General features: G+C 41.3%; 1 protein-coding gene across 2 annotated transcripts in view; it reads left to right on the forward strand.

Moving 5' to 3' along the window:
* Window positions 1–3,329: 3,329 nt before the first annotated feature.
* Window positions 3,330–19,491, forward strand: part of LOC103373813 (plexin-B1-like) — a 69,439-nt gene continuing 53,277 nt past the window's right edge. For both annotated transcript variants that reach the window (XM_008303814.1, XM_008303815.1), the window contains exon 1: window positions 3,330–3,639. The gene's annotated coding sequence lies outside the window, so the exon portion shown is untranslated. The remainder of the gene's footprint in view (window positions 3,640–19,491) is intronic.

Consider the following 19,491-nt stretch of genomic DNA (forward strand, 5'->3'; position numbering starts at 1 on the left):
ATGTCATCAATTCACATGCTGTCAAAGATGACCTGTCACCAGAACTCCAAGCTGAATATTAGGTTTATGCAACAAGCCTGTGAGGCAGCAAGGTAAACAAATGGGCGGTTGAAGGAAGGTACAGGCTGCTGCATGTCTGTAGCTGTGATTTCCTTAGAAAACGGGCAAATTCTTCACCGGGAAACGTCCAACAGTGTTGTAAGTCTGATGTCAACATTAAAGAAACCAAGAGAGACAACAGCATCCAGATCACCACCAGCAAAAGGTCATTTAATGTAAGGATTTAAACAAACGGGCTAACATTTGTAGTTTCTGCCATCTGCTGTCACAAAGGACAACAGACACCTGCTAAGGTGCTTTAAGGTAAAAGTACGACAACTTAAGATCTGTCTTGACACTCATTGTCTTGTGTATTCAATGACAAACTTAGTCGTGGATACTTACTTTTCCCCTACCAGCCGTGTTTGTCAGCACGGTATAAAGCAGGGGTGTCCAATCCTGGTCCTCAAGGGCCACAATCCTGCATGTTTTAGATGTTTCCCTCTTCCAACACACCTGATTCAAATGATCAGGATCGTTATCAGGCTTCTGCAGAGCTTGATGCTGAGCTGATCATTTGAATCAGGTGTGTTGGAAGAAGAAAACATCTAAAACATGCAGGATTGAGGACCAGGATTGGACACCCCTGGTATAAAGAATCTGAGTGACTAGTGTCTGAATAGATTGATTGCATCACCCAATCTCTTACAATCAAACCTCTTTTTTTTCCTTCTTTTGACTCTCATCATCTCAGCACATCTAGGTCACATACTTTCATGCATGACTTCTAACTCCTCATTTGGGAAACAATATTGTCTTCCAACCAGCAGAGGGCAGTCACACGTCATTGTAGTTGGTACAAGCCATAGACTGCATGAAAATATACAATATGTATGCATTGTATTGTGCTGAAAATAAGTCATTGTTATGTTTGAATTTCAAAGTTGACACTGGTTGAAATAATAAAACAAATGTTCTCCAAATAACTATTAGTACTAATAGACAGTAGGTACTTAAACATGAGCTGTGTGCTGTATAGAACTGAGTGGATGTTTTGGTTTGATGATAATCTGATGCTAGAGCAAAGAACCAGGTTTTATATACTGATGACATTCATATATCTACGTTGAATCTGACAGCAACTGGCAAAACTGCAACTTAAAGTGAAATACTGCATGAAGCTGCAGCCCAGTGTCAAGGCAGCAGACACAGCTGCATGTCTGAGGAGTATTTTCAAAATAAAATGTTAAACCGCTTCAAGTTTATTCTCATTTCTGTGCTTACATATGCAAAGTTGGGATGTTTAAAGAGAAAATATAAAGAAACTTTTTGCAGTACTAGCATCATCAGTGGTAAACGCTCACAGCAAGAAGGTTCTGGGTTTGAACCTGTTGGTCATCTGAGGTCTTTCTTTGTGGAGTTCAAAGACATGTATGGTAGGTTAAGTCGTGACTCTAAATCAGCCATAGGTGTGATTGTAAGCAAGCATAACCGCCCATCTCTTTGTGTTAGCCCTGAGATGGACTGGCGACCCGTCCAGGTCTGACCCAGTGTCAGCTGGAATAGGCTCCAGCTCCCTTCGCCAGATAAAGAAGGATTAGCTAATGGATGGATGGAATAATTAACACAGAAGATCATCAGTTGCCCACTCCCCTCCCTAAAGGGCATCTATATCTCCCGCTGCCTCAGCAGAGCAAAGAACACCAGGGTTTTCTATCTTTTTCACCTGTTGCCCTCCTACAGGTGCATCTTCACAAGCACAAATAGACAAATAAATTCAGAAACAGTTTCTTCCTCAGGACAGTTACCACTCCTAACTTAGAACACACTGATGCCCCCTCATCCTTTTTCCAATTGCGGATTCCAGACCAATGAAAAAAATAAATATAAATATTGCAGTTTAGACAGTGGGATGATGCAAGTTTTATATATACGTACTGTAACAGCACTTTGAAGGAGTTGCTCCCCGAATCTCACTGTGCATTGTGTAATAATAGTAAAAGCTTTGTATTCTATTTTATTTAAATAGTATTAATATTCTCACTAATAAATGCTGAATTCTGTCACAGTGGGTCAGAGAACACGAGTGCAGACACTAGTGAGGCTGAGGAGACCAGCGACTGACTGAAAAAGGTGTTAATGTACAATAAGTGCTAATACAATGCAAAATCAAACAACTAGCAACCAAACCACCCAGGGAAGTGAACTGGGGAGAGTGGGCAACCGCAAACTAAACTCAAGACCAAGCAGGAGGGCAAACAACAAAAACTAAGGAGCAACGCAGAGCAAATTACAAGGACAGACTGAGAGAACAAACTTTGTCAGCAACTTGAGGTTGAGTTGACGATCTGGCAGAGAATGGAGTCTGAGACAGAGTTTTAATTGGGAGGAGTGTCGACTGGTGGCAGATGAGGCTGTCGCTGCTCAGGTAGGTGCACCTACGAAGACGGGGAGGGAATGGAGACTGCAGCAAACCAGGACCAGGGATCCTGACAGGATTATGTGTCTATCAGTCCCTTTTACTTTACTTAAAAACTGTTTTATTTAATTTTTTTTTAACTTATTTTTCGTATGAACGCTTTGAGCAATTACATCTGCACTTTGAAGGAGTTGCTCCTTGAGTCTATTCTATTCTATTCTGTTCTGTTCTTTACTTTTCTTGACAACTGTTTACTTGATTTACTTCAAACTTGGTGGATGTATTGCCTTCTATGTAGTAATGCAACGACAACATTAAGAATTATTATTATTATAACATCTTGGATGTGACACCCGGGATCTTTCTGTGTGGAGTTTGCATGTTCTCCCCGTGCAGTGTGGGTTCTCTCCAGGTTCTCCAGCTTCCCCCCAAAAGGTCCAAAAACATGTTGAGGTTAATTGGTGATTCTAAATTGTTTGTAGGTGTGAATGTGAGTGTGCTTGGTTGTCTGTCTCTAAGTGTAGCCCTGTGATAGACTGGTGACCTGTCCAGGGTGTCCCCTGCCTTCACCCTAAGTCAGCTGGGATAGACTCCAGCCCCCGCGACCCAAGTGAGGATTAAGCGGAGTATGGATAATGGATGGATGGTTTGTTATTGTTATTGTTATTGTTATTATTGTTAGTAGTAGTAGTAGTAGCAATGATTACATCATCAACGACAACAATAACAGTTTCATATTTAATTTTTTATTTAAAACAATGCTATGTGTATTCCACTTCCGGCGGACAGGTTTGGGTCTTTTATTGTGAAGGCGGCGCTCGGCTGCCGGCTCCGCTCCGCCGCTCGCTGCTGCCGAAGCCGCTCAGATGTGGAGAGCTGCCCGTCCTGAGCGCCCACTGCGGCCAAACAACAGAGACAGACGCCGGTTCTGAGGGGAACACCCACTCACACATTACACGGCTCTCCGGACTCGGACTTTCTTTCTACTTTTAGAACAGTTACTTTGTGAGAAAAGGAAAGAAAAAAAAAAAAAAACTACGCTACGCTTTACTTTCTTTTATTTTCTTTTTATTCCTTTTTTGTGTCTCGGTTTGGTGAAGCAGAGCTGGACCTCATCAGATAATTTCTTCTTGTGGATGCGAGTCTCTTGTTTCACTCAACAGCCGGTTTCCGTCTAACAGGTAAGGAGAAGACAACATAGACTTTGTTTTGATCACTCGTTGTCTTTTTGCTGTTGCTTTGTAAATGAAAACCTCCTGATAAATGACTGTGTTGACATGATGGATGTTGTGTTTTTCATTTATCATTATTAATATTATAGACTGCAATTCAATAAGGTGCCTCATCAGAATACTACTTTCTGCTTTAGGTGTTGTAGCAGCTTGTTGACTATAACAAAAAGTTTGTCTTAAAAAAAACACAATCTATGTGCCAGTTTACCCAACACACACACACACACTGACTACACTGCTGTCCACAGTGGACACACACCGGGGACCACCATGCACACACTCTTTTGTCAGCTGATACAGGAATGTGTGTGAGCTGTGCGAGCCAAATGTCAAATGCCTTGTTCACCTGCTAGCATTCTGCTGGATACACACAGCTGCCTATTTATTGCCTCATTTAGAAAAACAAAACATAACAAAAAAAAAAAGGAACCACTTTTTGTCCGTGTTCACTGAACTTGACTTTCAGATGTGTGATCACTTTCTGGAATCTGTGTCACCGCAGGTCGACGGTTGCGGATGATGTTTGTAGCACGTGTTGGTGGAACAATGATGGAGCCTCTAGGTGTTGCAGAGAGCGCCGGTTCACGGATTTGTTGAAATGACTAAAAAAGGAAGATGGAGTTCAGTTGGGCAGCTGGTTCCAGTGTTCTGTAACAGCTGTCAGATTTAATCTGGCAACACAAGAAACAGCTTCGAAACTGATCAGAATCAAACACTGTTTGAGAAGCAGCAGTGGAGAAGAAGCTTTTCTTCTCAGATGTGTTTAAAGAGGGTCAGATGTTTTGACAGCACATTTCTTATAGAACAGATTCCTGTGGCTGTAAAGTCCAGACTCGAGCCTCAATCATGTGGGTCCCAGCATCCAGGCGTAGTTGAATAGCTGACCATCTGCTAGCTGAGGGTCTGCTCCGAAGCACAGTATCGCATTACCCACCCTGGACAGTGGGGGATGAATGGAAGCGTGCGTGTTATTGCATTATCAGAAACACTGACCTGAGTTCAGTTTGGAACTCTTGTTTGCTAACTATGTGGAGTCACTTACAGTTGAACATAAAAATGATTTTTTTTTTCCTCCTTTACGCCCCAAGTGGCAGATAAAACAAAAAGCTTTTGATATTTTTTCTTCACCAGTCAATCGATCGTATTGTTTTTAATATCAATCATTCATGTGCTGCTTCCTGCTATAGCTTTACTGTATAAACTAATGTTGCATGGTATACTGAACTATAACTGGGAAAGTATCCTGATACGTTACTGCTAAAATTAACGCTAAATCCTGTTTTATTTTTGCTTTCTAAAATTTTTTTTATGACGGATACTTTATGTAATCAGAAGCAAAGATCAGCATCTCTAACACCGATGTGCCACAGTGTGTGTGTTTGCGTCATTCTGTTTCCGCTCCCTGTGGGTGTGTCCACCTCTACCATAGATTTAATAGCTGCAAGACATGGCTGCAAGAGATTTTTTAAAGCTATGCGGATCGAAGAACTAGAACAAATTTCGAAAACACATGAAGTACGGTGGACATGTTTCCAAAAGCCATTATTACCTACGAACGCCTAACATTTGCCGTATAGCCGTCTTGGTTGCATCAGGTACTTGGCTATACGAACGATATTTTGGTAAATTACAGCTCACTTTCAAAATGAAAACACCGGCAGGAAACCATTAACCAGCACAGAAGCGTCTGTCATGGTGGCCCACGGCTAGCTACACCTGCACAGTGCTCTCTGCTCGCCAACATGGAGCAGCCTCCTTGGGTTGGTGGCACAAACAGGTACCACAGTTAACCTACAATACATATCCTGACATTTCTGCCTTGTAGAAGCCGATAATGTAATAAATATGCCATTTTAAAAATGTAATAGGCCAATAACATAATAACTGGCCAATAGCATAATTGAAGTCCTGAACCGATAACGTAATAACTTCTGGCCAATCATGTAATAACTTATTATGTTATTGGCTGGTTATTACATTTGCAAACAATATTGTTTTTTTTTTTTTTTACCAGGCCAAAAACGTAGTAACTTATTACATTATTGGCCAAAAGGTATTACGTTATCGGCTCAGGACTTTATTACGTTATTGACCAGTTATTATATATTGGTCTATTACATTTTAAAAAGTGTAAATTTATGATGTTATTATGTTGTCGGGTGATATTGCATTATTGGCTTCTACATGCCTTATGGGTTTTTTATAATATTAATCAGTTAACCTGCCTTTATAATATTATCCTAATCTTCGACGGTATGCTGTTTTCCAGGCCCATTTCAGTGTCGCATTTGCGTCTGTAAAGCTACAAAAATTCAGACAGAAAAATAAAAGAAATTACTCGAGGGAAATGGGAAATAACTGAGGGAGTGTGTGCCAGAAAAAAAGGAAAACATAGTAGTTGAAAAATAAAATTAGCTATTAGACAATAAATAGAACTATTGATATTGTTGGTGGCAAAGGAGAAAAAAACAAACAAAAAAAAAGACTTTACTTTTTTACCATTTCAAAAAAGAAGAATGAGGGTTTTAGGTTTCATTATCCAACAATATTCTAATGATGCCACTAATACATACATACATACATACAATACTATACATTTGGTTTTATTTCTGACCTGTCCAATAACGTTTTGTCAGCTTTGTGCCTCAAAATCCAGAACAGCACTGAGGGGCTGTTTCCATTTTCCGCATGCAGAGCGTCTGAAATCAAATGGTGTCGTGATTATTCCCATTGTAAGTGGCACACAGGAAGTGGTTAGGTTGGCATTCTGACCTCGAACCTCTCAGGCACATAAAGAAGAATGGGTCGAAGGCCACTTCAGCTGCAGCTGGTTATTGAAAAGCGATGCTCCGCAGCTGAAACGACCACTTTCTAGCCTTTTCCATGAGTCATAAAAGTAAGACCGCTGGCCATGTATGCAGCAGGGATGAGGTTTTATGATTTATGCGTGTCAAGTGTCGGCCGCACTGTGGGTTAAGTAGTTTGTCTTTCAACAGCGTGAGAACTGAAAGTAAGTGGGAACAATAAAACGGGATGAGCGTTAATGCTTTTGAAATCAGATGCCTCCTTGGCCAGGCTTTCTCGTGCGTACAGCTCAGGTGTCACATACTGTAGTAGGACGCGAGGTGTATTTTTAGCGGCATTTTTTAGAGCTGCAGGCATCAGCTGCGTGGTGCACAATCATTAAAGCGGGAAAGAATTGACAGGGATAGGATGGGATCACTTGCTGAGTCTCGATGAGCTCTTGTCTCATTCATAAGAGACTGTGTTGGTGACTCGCTGGATGATTTAATTGATCAGTCGGAAAAGAGATCGTCTGGAAAGAGATCAAGAGTGCACAGAGCCTGTCCGTGTAGGTGTATAAGTGAATGAGAAAGGAGGGATTTTGATGATAGAAGTATTTTGGGCGTTACCCGTATCGGTCACTGCAACAGCTGGTGGTCCCTCATGCTACATTCTTCTGTGTGTGTGCGTGTTTGTGCTGTAATGGGGTGTGGGAGTGGAGATTTTGCAGCGAACACTTGCTGGGGCACCGCTGTGGCCACAGGCATCCATGGGAAGATAAAGGAGACTGAAAGGCATTGTTCAAACACTAAACCCATATTTCCCTGTCCGCTGTAACTCCAAGCCGCGACTTTCATCATTTTTTTTTTTTACAAGCCCAGTTGAAACACCTCACATTTGATTGACCCTGCGTCTGATATGCCTTCTATCTGCCGGGTAGATTGGATCCCAGGCCTCAGTAAGCCCTCGAGGGAGTTGGCTGACGCTCAGATTGGCAGCCTAATAAATACTCCTTTTCATTAGCAGCAAGCTTCGATTCACTGTACTTAAATGGAAATCCCCCTCCATCCTCTCACCCTATTGACCATGCGGACTTTACAATAGATGTACAGGACGTTTGTCAAGACAAGTACATACATTATGAGTCACATAATAGGCCCTGATGGATATCTTTGACTCCAGCACAAGAATACAAAGACATTTCTGACAGCAAATTCAGCAGGAGTTATTCTTACTAAAGTCGGTTTACTCAGCACATGGATGGGTCACCCAGCAAACCACCACTGCACAGATTAGGGTTCATTCCTTAACAGGATGGCTTCTGGTTCGGTCTCATCGCGTACTTTTAGGAGTGTTCTCGAGTGTATAGCTGGTGAGAGATCCTATTATGACTCATTCTGGTTAGTTATCTCCCTCCAACAAGAAAAGCTTAGTGCAGCGTGATGCCTGCAAGTGAAATAAATGTCACAACGCAGATTTTTAAAGTCATTCTCAGCTGCAAAAATAGACTTACAAGAAAGTGTACCTGTATATGGTTCAGCAGTTATGCTCCAAAAAGTACAACTTTTATACCTTCAGTGACAAACTGGGGGATCCATCCATCCGTTATCTATACACCGCTTAATCCTCATTAGGTTCATGGGGGGGAGCTGGAGCCTATCCTGGCCGACTCGGGGCGAAGGCCAAACTGGGGGAATTAATATTTGAGCTTTAAAAAACAATATTCTGGAACAATCCTCAAAGACAGACTTGGTGTTTCAGAATGCATGACCTATGACTTCCTGAAAGGGTTTCTGCTGTATACTGTACGGTATCTGATGTTTCATTTGGGGGAGTGCAGAAGAAAACGTAGAAAAGGTTTCCTCCACCAACGTTTCTTTAATGTTTTTGACACATTCACGTTGCTTAACTTCATGAACATGGACGAGCTTTTTATTACAACTTGTGTCTGGTACGCTCACTGTAAAAGGAGTGCAGGCACAAGACTTTGTTTTCATCATCGCAGCTTTCATTTTACATTTCTTCCCATTGTGAAGGAACAAGGTGTAAAACTCAAATGCTACCAGACAGAGCCGTCTCTCTGAGTCGTGGAGTTGTTTAGCAGCTCTTTGGTAGCTGGAATTTGACGATAGTTGGCTCTGAACCCTCCTTTTCCTTTCTTAGTGGTGCTTTAATGAATGTGTTTTTTTTTTTTTTCTGCAGTAAACTTTTGATTTAAAAATACAGAGTCTGGAATGACACGGAGTCTCTTTAATTACATCAGCAAATGTAATTGCTGTTTGGATGCCGAAGGTAAGCAGCTAATACAACAATATGGTCAACATTAATCCTGATGGATGTAATCCCTTTTGAAAATGTAATCTTCTTACACTCGGTCAGAGGAAGGCATGCCTTATAAAACCCAGAGGGTGTGGTTTTTATTGTTCCGAGGCAGCGCTCAGCCTCGGGACAGTTGTGTTTGTGCCATGCCACCAGCTCTTGGCCTCGGCCCCTGTCCCCTTACCCAGCTCCCAGGAGAGCCTCAGCCCAGCCTGCAGCCCAGCCTCCAGACAAAACCTTAAACCCCCAGCTGCCAATTTCTATATTGCTGCCTCAGGCCCCCCCCAACCCTCCCTTCACTGTAGAAATACAACACATAGATGTAATCACAATTCATTGCAAAACCCCTTGGAACTGGATTAAAATCTTGAATTTGTTAATTTTAAAAGCTTGTGTGTTTTGAGCTCCACCCAGATTTCACATTAACGGTTTGGACAAATGATGCCACTGCTCTGGGAACTTGAACGCTTGTATTTTTTATACACAGTGTAATCTTTACATCAGAGTCCTGGCTTCTTCCCAAAACTCTTCCCATGTCATCGCAAGTTTGCACATGATCACAATCATGGTTCTGACTGATTGTTGAGTCTGTAGTTTTAACCAACACCGACCACGTTATTCTGAAAAGGGAGTTCCCGTTCTGTGTAATTCACGTCTGTCTATATTTGACTGCTGGACAGTTACATATGTGGGCCCAGTTGCTGGTAAACCAGAAACATAAACCCTCTTCCCCCTTTGCTGTTGCCCCTGACACCCAGCCCCAGGCCCCCCAAACAGTTGCCTTTGGACCCAGTGGAGCTATGCTAGCGATCTGACTGACCCACAGGTGGAGCATTCCCTCTCTTAAAGAAAAGCTTCTGCATTTGTCTTTGCTTGCACTGGCAAATGTCATCAATGCTGTGAAATGTAATCACAGCCCAACCTTAAGGTGACCTATTTGCTTCATTGTTGGTTTTCGAGACCACGTTTGAATTCATTACTTCTGCTAACAAGGACAGAGAATCACCGGCGGTCAATAAAAGATCAATATCATTTGCACAATTGTCAAGATAACATTCTGGGAACTGAGTGATCAAACAAACCCAACTCAGCTGCTGTCAATCGAGCAAATGGATTTGGGATTACTTGTTTGTACACACGGAGAATAGGTCCAGAGGCGATTACTCGGTCAGCTTTGCTTCCCTCTTTGTCTGCAGGGGGCTCTCTGTTATATGGGTGTTCATCTGATCCTCAGGTTCATCAGCAGTGAGAGGGGATTTTTTGGAGTGACAGTTTAGATCCTGAAGGATAGCGGACGGGTTAAATCCCTTTAGGCTACTCAAGAGACAGGGATGAAATGAAAGGAATCTTTTCCTGCAGGGCCACATCTGTTAAGGGCTCTTGATTAGCCCGCTGAGTATCTGCAAACCATGATGCTGGCATTTTACAGCAGTTGTTAATTTTATTGAGGACATTTGATCCAGCTGATAGAATTAAATATGTTCTACTTTAAAAATAACCACTGGCGCACGGGATGTGACATTTTCATTTGATCACTCCGTTACATTAAACTAATTCTTGTAGTTGTATTTTAAGCAGATACGTGTCGTGTTTACACTGTAAAAAAAAAAAAATCAGCTTACTTCATACTTAAGAGTTTCATGCTGTGATGTAGTCGGTGAAAGTAAAAATCCCCTTCAGTCTCCTGCTGATTAATGAAAAGCTGAGGGAAAGTAATAAGGTTGAAGATTAAACCATAATACCTTCAGGGTGAGTTTTCCGGCCGCCCGGTATGAAGTCCAGTCGATGCAACAAGCTGGCTGCTGGTTAATTTGGAAGCATGTGTGGATGCTTTTTGTTTTGTCAAAATCACTTTATTGGGAGACAGTCTGGAGTCTGCAAACTGCTCAGTAATCATCGAGTGCTAAATTAGTTTTTTCATTTTTCAGCTTATTTTTTCAAGGACTCTGTCTGTCAGCCTGTTCTTTGCTAATCTTGATCCGCCTGCTCGTAAACGGTCGGTGGTGTTCAGTGTTGACAGAAATGAAGCATTCTAACGTGACACGTGTTTTAGCTACATCCATGCAGAAAGTGGCAGAACTGACACATTTTTGAACATCTGACTCCTCTCATGTTACTGCCTGTAAATCATAATTATATAGCACTGAATGCAACAACAAGAGCGAGCAAATAAGACCGGATGGTGCAACGTTGTGAAGAAGCCACAGTAGCTCCCCTTTGATCCCTCAGAGGTCAGCACTGTGACGATAGATACTGGACCACGGTGGAGGTCTCCAAGGTTAAACTCGGTACTAAACAATGGAGCCTATTTGATGTCGCCAGGCTTTCATCATGATTTTAGATAAGACTGTGATCCAGAGGGGTTGGGATCAACACTACTGACTACGATAGACCACCACAGAGATGTAAATATTTATGATTGCTGCACAGACCCTGTAGTGCAGGACTTGAACCGCGAGGAATGATGATGTCTCACAGCTCTGTTTTGTGACGAGAGTCGATTGAAAACAACTGACCCTATTTCTGCCTTATGTGGGGAAACACTCATGTATCCTGCATGCATATGATTGCCTTTGCTGCTTATTATGATATATATGAACTTGAAAAAAAATGTCTTTTCAAGTAAAATGCAAAAAGGTAAATGCAAAGTAAAGTTTTAATGAATTTAGCATGTTTTATTGCTTTATTATAGAGGTGATGCCAAAAAGTCTGGGTTGGGGACAAGCCCAAAACAGTGAAATTCTTGCACATTAGAATTTTCACCACGCTGAAGAAGTATTAAAATATCATCATTGAGACACAGTTATTTTTTTTTCATATCTACTACAACCTCATCCTAACAAATACAATAATTGTTTTTTTAAAAAAACGTTTTTTTTTTCTTGAAAATCTACCCTGGGGATGGAAAAATTGAAAAGTCACCTATGTAAAAGTTTATTTCAGCAGTGATCATGACTATTAATAGCCATAGATCAGTCACAACTAATCAATATGCAAAAAAACAGTGACGACACTATTTGGAGTTAGTAATAGAGATGCTATATTTCATTTTAAAAACATTTTAATATGTGATATTTTGCTTTTCTCTCAGTGTTCCAGGTCACAAAACAAAATGTTCTACTGTAGTTTGTGAGTACTCAGAGTTATATCATGTAGACTGTTGGAAAAAAAATAAATAAAAGTAGTGGTTGGTAATCAGTTATCGCGATTTGATTTTGCGTTTTGTTAAGTCGTGCTATAAATGCTGGCATTCCACTTCTGCTCAAACAGCAGCTCAGCAGGAAACGCTGATCTCATTCTGTGTGAGAGATTTATCCGGAAGGTTGGTATTGAACCTGAAAAGTGGCTTTAAATTACCCTGTTCTCAGGCTCACGGGAACTGACAGATGCTTTTCTGCCAAACTATTTCAAGTCACTGAGTGGCTGCTCACTCAGTGTTTTATTAGATGAGTAGAGGAGCAGAACGGTATAATTGAGTAAAGGACCTTGGCCCGTGGGCCGAGCAGAACAGGAAAAAAAAACATGGTTTTGAGGGTGTTTGCTCCAAATGCAGCAGCTGCAGCAGAAAGAAGAGGAAATCATTTAGATGGTTTGTTTGACCGGTGCGACCACGGCAGTCCAAAAGTCTGCCTCGTTTCTGTGATCCAGTTGGAAGTTAGCCACAATAAAAACACGCCTGCTTAATAACACGAAGCCTAGATTACTGACATGAGGAACCGAGAACCTCTGTAGAAAGTGTTCTCATGTTGGGTTTGTTCATGTCTGGGTCAGTGCTGCAGTTAGAAACCACACAAATGATTTACCTTCACAAACCGTGTTCACTTGTTCTTCAGAATTGTCTCTTGGATTGATTCTCTCTGTATCTAATTTATTTTTCTTCATTTTAGTTTTGAAAAACGCCATATCATTTTGAAAAAGGGTGGCTCACTGCACATTTCAAGAGTTGTTAATTTTAACTGGAAATGAATGCATCTAGTTTTAGACTCGTTTTGCAGTAAATCAGATTTGCAGCTAATGTGTTGGTTATTTTTTCAGTTAACTGAGTGATGGTTTTGCCATGAAATGATCGTGAAACATGTCTGTCACAATTTCCTGACAGATTTGTTTGCACAAAAATCCAAAGCATGATGATTTCACACTGATACCAAACAGAGCAGAACGGCACCGAAAAACCCGACAATGTTCAGCAGCTTTGTTTGAAAAACGAATGACACAGGATGTAACCACTGATCAGTTAACCAGCGAGGTGTGGTTTGTATTACAATCTGGTCATTTTTAATCTTGTAGATGCTTCACTATTTTCACCAGTTAGTCTGAGGCGGTTTGGTTCTGGGCAGGAGGCAGTGATGAGAGCGAGCTACGTGCTGACAGACGTAAAACTGAGCAGATTCTCTTCAGGTTCGTCACTTTTAGCGACTTCTTTCCCATCGTCCTTTCTTACATTATTTTGAACTCGTACAGTGCCTCCTGTCAGTGCTTTAACTCTCGTTTTTGACAACATTTCAAAATCTTGCATTTGAAAATGTTGCTTAGCAACAGGGGCGACACTGCCCACAGGCAGTGGAGAACCAGGCTGAGGACCCAAAAAGACTTTATAAAAAAACGCCCATTTCTCTAACCTACTTACCACAGTATGTCCTCATTTCACCAGCAAAACACAGATTGTATGGCTGCTGAGATGTGTAAAGAAAAGACAGATTCCTTCATTTATTAGTGGAATATATCAGTTCGAGGTACTTTAGGTGTTCCTCACACACAAAATGGGCAACTTGTTGTAGCAGGAAAGTGAAAAAAAACCCTAATTATGTTGTGTGTTGCTATTTCGAACTGACCAGCATCAATGAGGCAATGACAGGGTGTCATTACTCACTTCTGAGAGCCACAAATCTCAACAGGGAGCTGAGCAATAGTGAGTTCACTGGTGCTGATCAACAACAAGCCGTCTGCACCTCCGCATCCCGTTTTGCAGGTTATAATTTTTTTCAACAGCACGGCAAAACTTTTCTTTCCTATTTAAGAAAATCATTAAATGTGTGCTCCTGGCTTTGTTTAGATTTGTGGATGTAGCAGAAGGAGCGGTCCGGCAGTCTGGGGGGGACTGACTAAACCGAGTGTCTGGGAGCGGAGGGGGAGTATAGGTTTTCACAGTGGTTACAGCACAGCTGACCACACAGTGAGCGAACAGAAGGACACGATCCAAACACGGTAACTAGATCTTTATAGACACCTGAATGTGCGACAGCTTGATGTGCGACTCCCTGTCACACTGTGAAATGAGCGAAAATGTAGTCAGCGGCTGGACAACGAAGGTGAATGCCAGTTGTTTCGAAGACAAGCAAATCTGTTATAATTCGGGTAAAAAGCAGAACAGTGTGAACCGCTGCACTGTAATGGAGGAAATGAAACTCATTTCAACTGATTTTTTTTTTTCTCTGTAATTTACCTGAAAGCATATAAACGCTATTGTTAGCTTGTTTCACTTCTTTCAGAAAATCAGTTTCAGATTCGGCAGCAGACTCTTTCACCCTGCGATACCATGCAACAATATCTAGGGCATAATCAACATGAATGAAACAATCTGGTGCTGCAGAGATGCTCTGGCCTGCAAATAATATTCTACAAATGTAAGGAAATGTGCTTGTTTGGTGCAGCCTGCAACAAAACTCACGATTATTTATTTCACTGGGAAAAGAAATGCAAAAGTTCCCACTGAAAACACGATTCATGTCACATTTGCAGCGTCTCTCGAAACAATCTGATTATTTCTGAAGTTTGTTCAGCCCTAAACCGACCCCCTGCTTCGTGTTTACACAAGCGCTCGCATGCATGCCGGGAACGGTCATGTGATGTGGTTTTTGAGGCATGTCAGTTCGGATGGAAACATTTCCAAAAGCGTGAACGCGATCGTGTGGACGGAGATCATTTTCATTTTGAGGAGTTTGCAGACAGAGATTCCTTTTTTGAATCTTTCCTGTGATGCAGCAGAAGTTTTTTAAACTTTACATTGCATGCAGCAAATGTCAAGGCCTAATTTAAGTTATTTTTAGCTTAGAACGAGCCCTTGTTATGTACATAGTAGGAAAATATGCAGCATGGCCCGGCGTTTCTAAAAATGAACACTTTTTGAATTCTTACGTCAACGTGGCAGCTTTTTGTAGTTTCTCCTACGAACGGGGAAAAGGGAAGGATGAAGAAAGTTACAACTGACTCTTACGAGGCACTAAATTCTACACACGGGACTCTTTTTTTTTAACAAATGTACTTTTTGTCTTTATTATTTTTAGTAGAGCAGTGGAGACAGACAGGAAGAGGGAGGAGAGACCTGCAGCAAAGGGCCATGAGCGGTATTTGAACTCACAACCGCTGCGACAGGGAGCTACAGCCCCTGTTCACGGGAGACCGTCTTATCCGGTTGAGCTACCGGGGCTCCCTACTCACTGGACTTCTAAGTAAATGAGCTTTACAAGTTCTCGTAGGGGGATTTTGTTACCTTGTGAAAGAGCCGCGCTCGCTGTGTCTTCCAAGTTCATTGTCGTAGAGACATTGAATTTACTGAACTTGACTACGGTTATGGACAGATGGTAGCTGCTCACTCTGCATCCATCTCCAGGTGGGGGTCCCCCCGCCCCTCCCCATTGTTGTTCTGGGTTTACACCGATGATACCTCCCACCAGGCTCGGCCCACAAGCTACGCACCGGGCTTATTGTTGTAAGATCGTGCTTTCACATGAAAGTGGGTGCTGGCAATATGAGAAACAGGCCAGAAGTTGTTGTTGTTGTGTGTGTGCGCTGAGATGATGAATGAGGAGGATGGAGGATCTGCCACATTCACATGGTGATCAGCCAGTCATCAGCCATTGTCCAGATCTGCGTTTTTGCAAGATTAGTGAGAAAAATTGTAGCCCGGTCATGTCAGCTGTATGACAGCCAGATGAATGTGGGTTGAGATTTAGAGGATTCAAAAGGCTTGTGAGAGAATCTCCATGGAAAGCTAAGGTTGACGTTATTTTATATATTCTCGGAAAATCTTGCAAAAAGACAACATTGTTTTAGTCCACCTCGTAGTACTTTGTGACTTTCCCATCTCTCTGTGGCTCTCGGCATCAGAGCTCAAATATTGTTTCGTTTAAAAAGAAGAATCCAGGGCTAACTTCATAACACAGGAGTAGGTACAGCATTACAGTTATCCTACCACTGATACAAGCTCTGGATTACTGACTAAAAATAAACGATAGAGTTCCTGTTCATCGTAACCAACAATGGAACTTTTCTAACAGTTTTTTTTTGGAGCATTTCATTGTTGGGTTTTAACATCTCAAGGAGCTAATTAGCAAGTGTTTGGTATTTTTTACCTCATAATTGATTTTTGTTGAGTTTGACAGTAATTACATTCATTTGCGTGGGAAGATACAGCGCTTAACAAACTTATTAGACCACCACCCAATGCAAGGTTTACGCCTCAGCTGCCCTGAATTAACGGCATTGGTAATTACTCAAGTCATTTTTCATGTTTCTGTAATGGTTAATACACCAGTATGTAGAAGTTGTTTAATCAAAATTATGTTTTTAATGCTAGAATATAATTATTATTGTTATCCAGGAATTTTCAGATTATTGTTTTACAAAAAAATGAAAAAATAGTAAAGCACATTATTATTTCCTGACTAAAATGTTAAATAATAGTTGTTTATTTGCATTTCTGAACAGAAAAAATAGTTTTAGTGGTTGAATGTTGTGCTTGATTGATTTATGCCTTCTCAGAGAAGCCCAGTGGCTCAGATTTGGGTATAAAAAGGTGAATTCAGTTTGAAATTCCTCATTTCTGTTGAAAATGGTAAAATGTGGAGAGTGAATTAAGGCACTTCATGATGCTGGATGGTCTAAATACACACACACACATACAGTGCTCAATAAATTTGTTAAGCGCTACATTTGTAATTAAATAGTAATTATTAATTATGAGATAGGCTTCTTTTTTTAATAGGTTTTTTGTTTTAATTTATCTTCATTGTCTGGCATTGTCCAAGTTTATTAGTGAAAAAGGCGCGGCACAGAAATGTGACAATAAAACAAACAAAAAGTCTGAAAAAGAACTAAAATACACATGAGCACCATTTGTTGAACCGTGCAGCTGCTCTGGACAGTTTATTGCCTTAACATGACTTGCTATTCTTTATCCGTCATACGCGCTTGTATAAATCATACAACAAAACTTTTTTCTTCTAAAAAGCACTCAGCACATGTTGGTTGTGTTGCTGTGATGCGTCAGCCAGCTGCTTCGTCACGCTGCCTATTGACACAGGAAGTTACAAGTGGCTACAACGGGGGGAAAAAAAAGCTCTCAACCTTTCAGCTTGTCTCTATGTGGTTAAGCAGGTGACAACAACGCAGTGCAACTGTTGCACTGTTTAATGTGAAAAAAGGCACGCCTTGTTGAGGGTGGAGAATAAATTATTTAGCCCCGGAGTAAATGTCTGTTTGAGTGTTTTTACTATCAGGACTCATGCGAACCACTTGCACGGTTTAATTCTGATCTTGAATGAAAAGAAAAAATATTGCTGGCTCGGTTGTGTTGAGCAAAAAGGAGGGGGGGGGGGAAGAAAGGGGGCCGCTTTCAAAGCTACTGTAATTAATCCCAAGCATCAGTCAGACTATTCTCATTAATAATGCATTTCTTAGCAGCAGTACTGACATAGGGAGTGGATTCAAGTCTTTATTCAGAGATTCGGCAACAATGCCAGGCAACCCTCGGAGCCAATCTGCTTTACTCGAAAGCCAGCCACTAAGAAAACCATGTTTCACTGCTCAGCCATGCCCCATGTTTCCAAACAATGGTGATTAAAATGCATTTAGAGCTAAGACTCCATGCCACTCCATAATCTGCCTTCCGAACAGAGTCAAAACACACTGCGCTCAAAGGGGTCAAGGTCTTTGCCAGATTCTTCTTGCTCTCAAGTTATTCTTTTACCTTTTTTTTTCTTTCTACTTCCTTTTCTGTTTCTCATTTGCTCACTGAACTGCAAAGCTACTGAAAGATTCCATTTGGAGGACTGATTTACTTTCTGAGGTCTTAAAAAAACGCTGTCGCTGTGTCTTCGGGTCCAGATTCAGATTCAGACGCCGCTATGTTGCTGATATACAGTCAATCATTACAACGAGTTTACCACGATTTGCATTTTACATGCTGCCTCAGCCAGACGCAGCACCAAACTACATGAATATATTACCAAACAGAGGAGTTAAGGTTACAGCAAGTGGAGGGTATTTTTGCAGAGTTGGGGCTTTTAGTGGTGGAAGAAGTGCTCAGATTCTTAACACGACTTAAGCTGAAGAAGCTAATCAACCCCTGTGACTCATTTCTCTTCAACAAATCAAATGTAAATAATACCAATGCACCTCGTGGATGTTTCTAGATGTACTCATTTTAGCTCATTCTTGACACCAAAACATGTATTTTTCCTCCCTAAATGCACAGAAATCTCTCCTGTATCCTGGGAATAATTAATCTTAAAAGCAGACAAAGTGCAGTGGCTAGTCATCAATGTGCTGCTTAAGTTATTTTTCAACCATTTGCACATTTGGCACGTCTTCATTAGTCACTCCCGAACTGAGACTTACTGGCTAAAATCCATTAACCGCTACAGGAGTTTCTGTCATGGTGGCCCATTACCAGCTTTCGGCCACACAAACACTGAAAATCACTTTCTGCTTGCACAACAATCAAAACTCTCAACACAAGTGAAGTAACAATCACAAAACTACTCCTTGAATAATGCGGACATTAACTTTCCCATGGTCTTTTGTGACTGCCGACATGGAAGTCTGATCGACCCCCCCCTTCTCGGGTCGCTACCGCAGCAGTCTTACAGCAAATCGACAAAACATTTCTTCGACTTGCATCTTCTGCTTTATCAGGTGATATATTTCTAATTAGTTAAATTATTAACAGCAATTGTTTGATCAAAATGCAAAGTTGTTACTGATGAAAACTAAACGATTTTGTTGACTTAATGAATGAAAAATGAATTTGACCATTTTTTGTTAGAAGACTGAAACTAAAGTAACCCAAAAAACCTCAAAGTCATCTGAAAAATATTGTTTTATAAAATGTCCCATGATGCACTTTCACGGCCAGAAGAAAAAGCTGCTCCTACAAAGAAGCAAGCTTGATGGCAAACTTTCCTTTAAAGACAGTACAACAGTATGTCACTGTGAGGGCACTGGTGTGTGTGTGTGTGTACCTAAGCATTATGTTCCAGTCCATGCGGATCAGTTTGAGATTCTGTTTGTCTTTCGCTGGTCTGAGCGCAGCCAAAACCATGTGGGCAGGCAGCAGGGTCTCTGTGGAGCTGCAGCGGTTTGGCTTTGATGGGGATGTTTGCTTCCACAGCGGCCTTTCTTACATTCACATACGGCTTCTTTTTTCTTTTTTTTTTTTTCAGGCCAGTGTTTTGTTCTGGGTGGTTTTTGTTTCTTTTCAGTCAGTTTGGTTGTTTTCTCTGTCTGTTCATTTCTGCCCGTTCTCTTGCTTTGCTTCCTTTCTCTCTCTCTCGCACTTTTATTATCACACACAAACACACTCCTTTGTGTTTCTTGCCCCTTCAGTCACTGTTTTTTTTTACACCCATCTCTCCCTTGGTTAAACCCTCTAGTTTGATCAATCATTGATGATCCCAGGTGTCCTGAGACCTCAGGGGA

The sequence above is a fragment of the Stegastes partitus genome, unplaced genomic scaffold (assembly GCF_000690725.1).
Source record: "Stegastes partitus isolate 25-593 unplaced genomic scaffold, Stegastes_partitus-1.0.2 Scaffold2073, whole genome shotgun sequence".
In the NCBI taxonomy this organism is placed as follows: Eukaryota; Metazoa; Chordata; class Actinopteri; family Pomacentridae; genus Stegastes; species Stegastes partitus.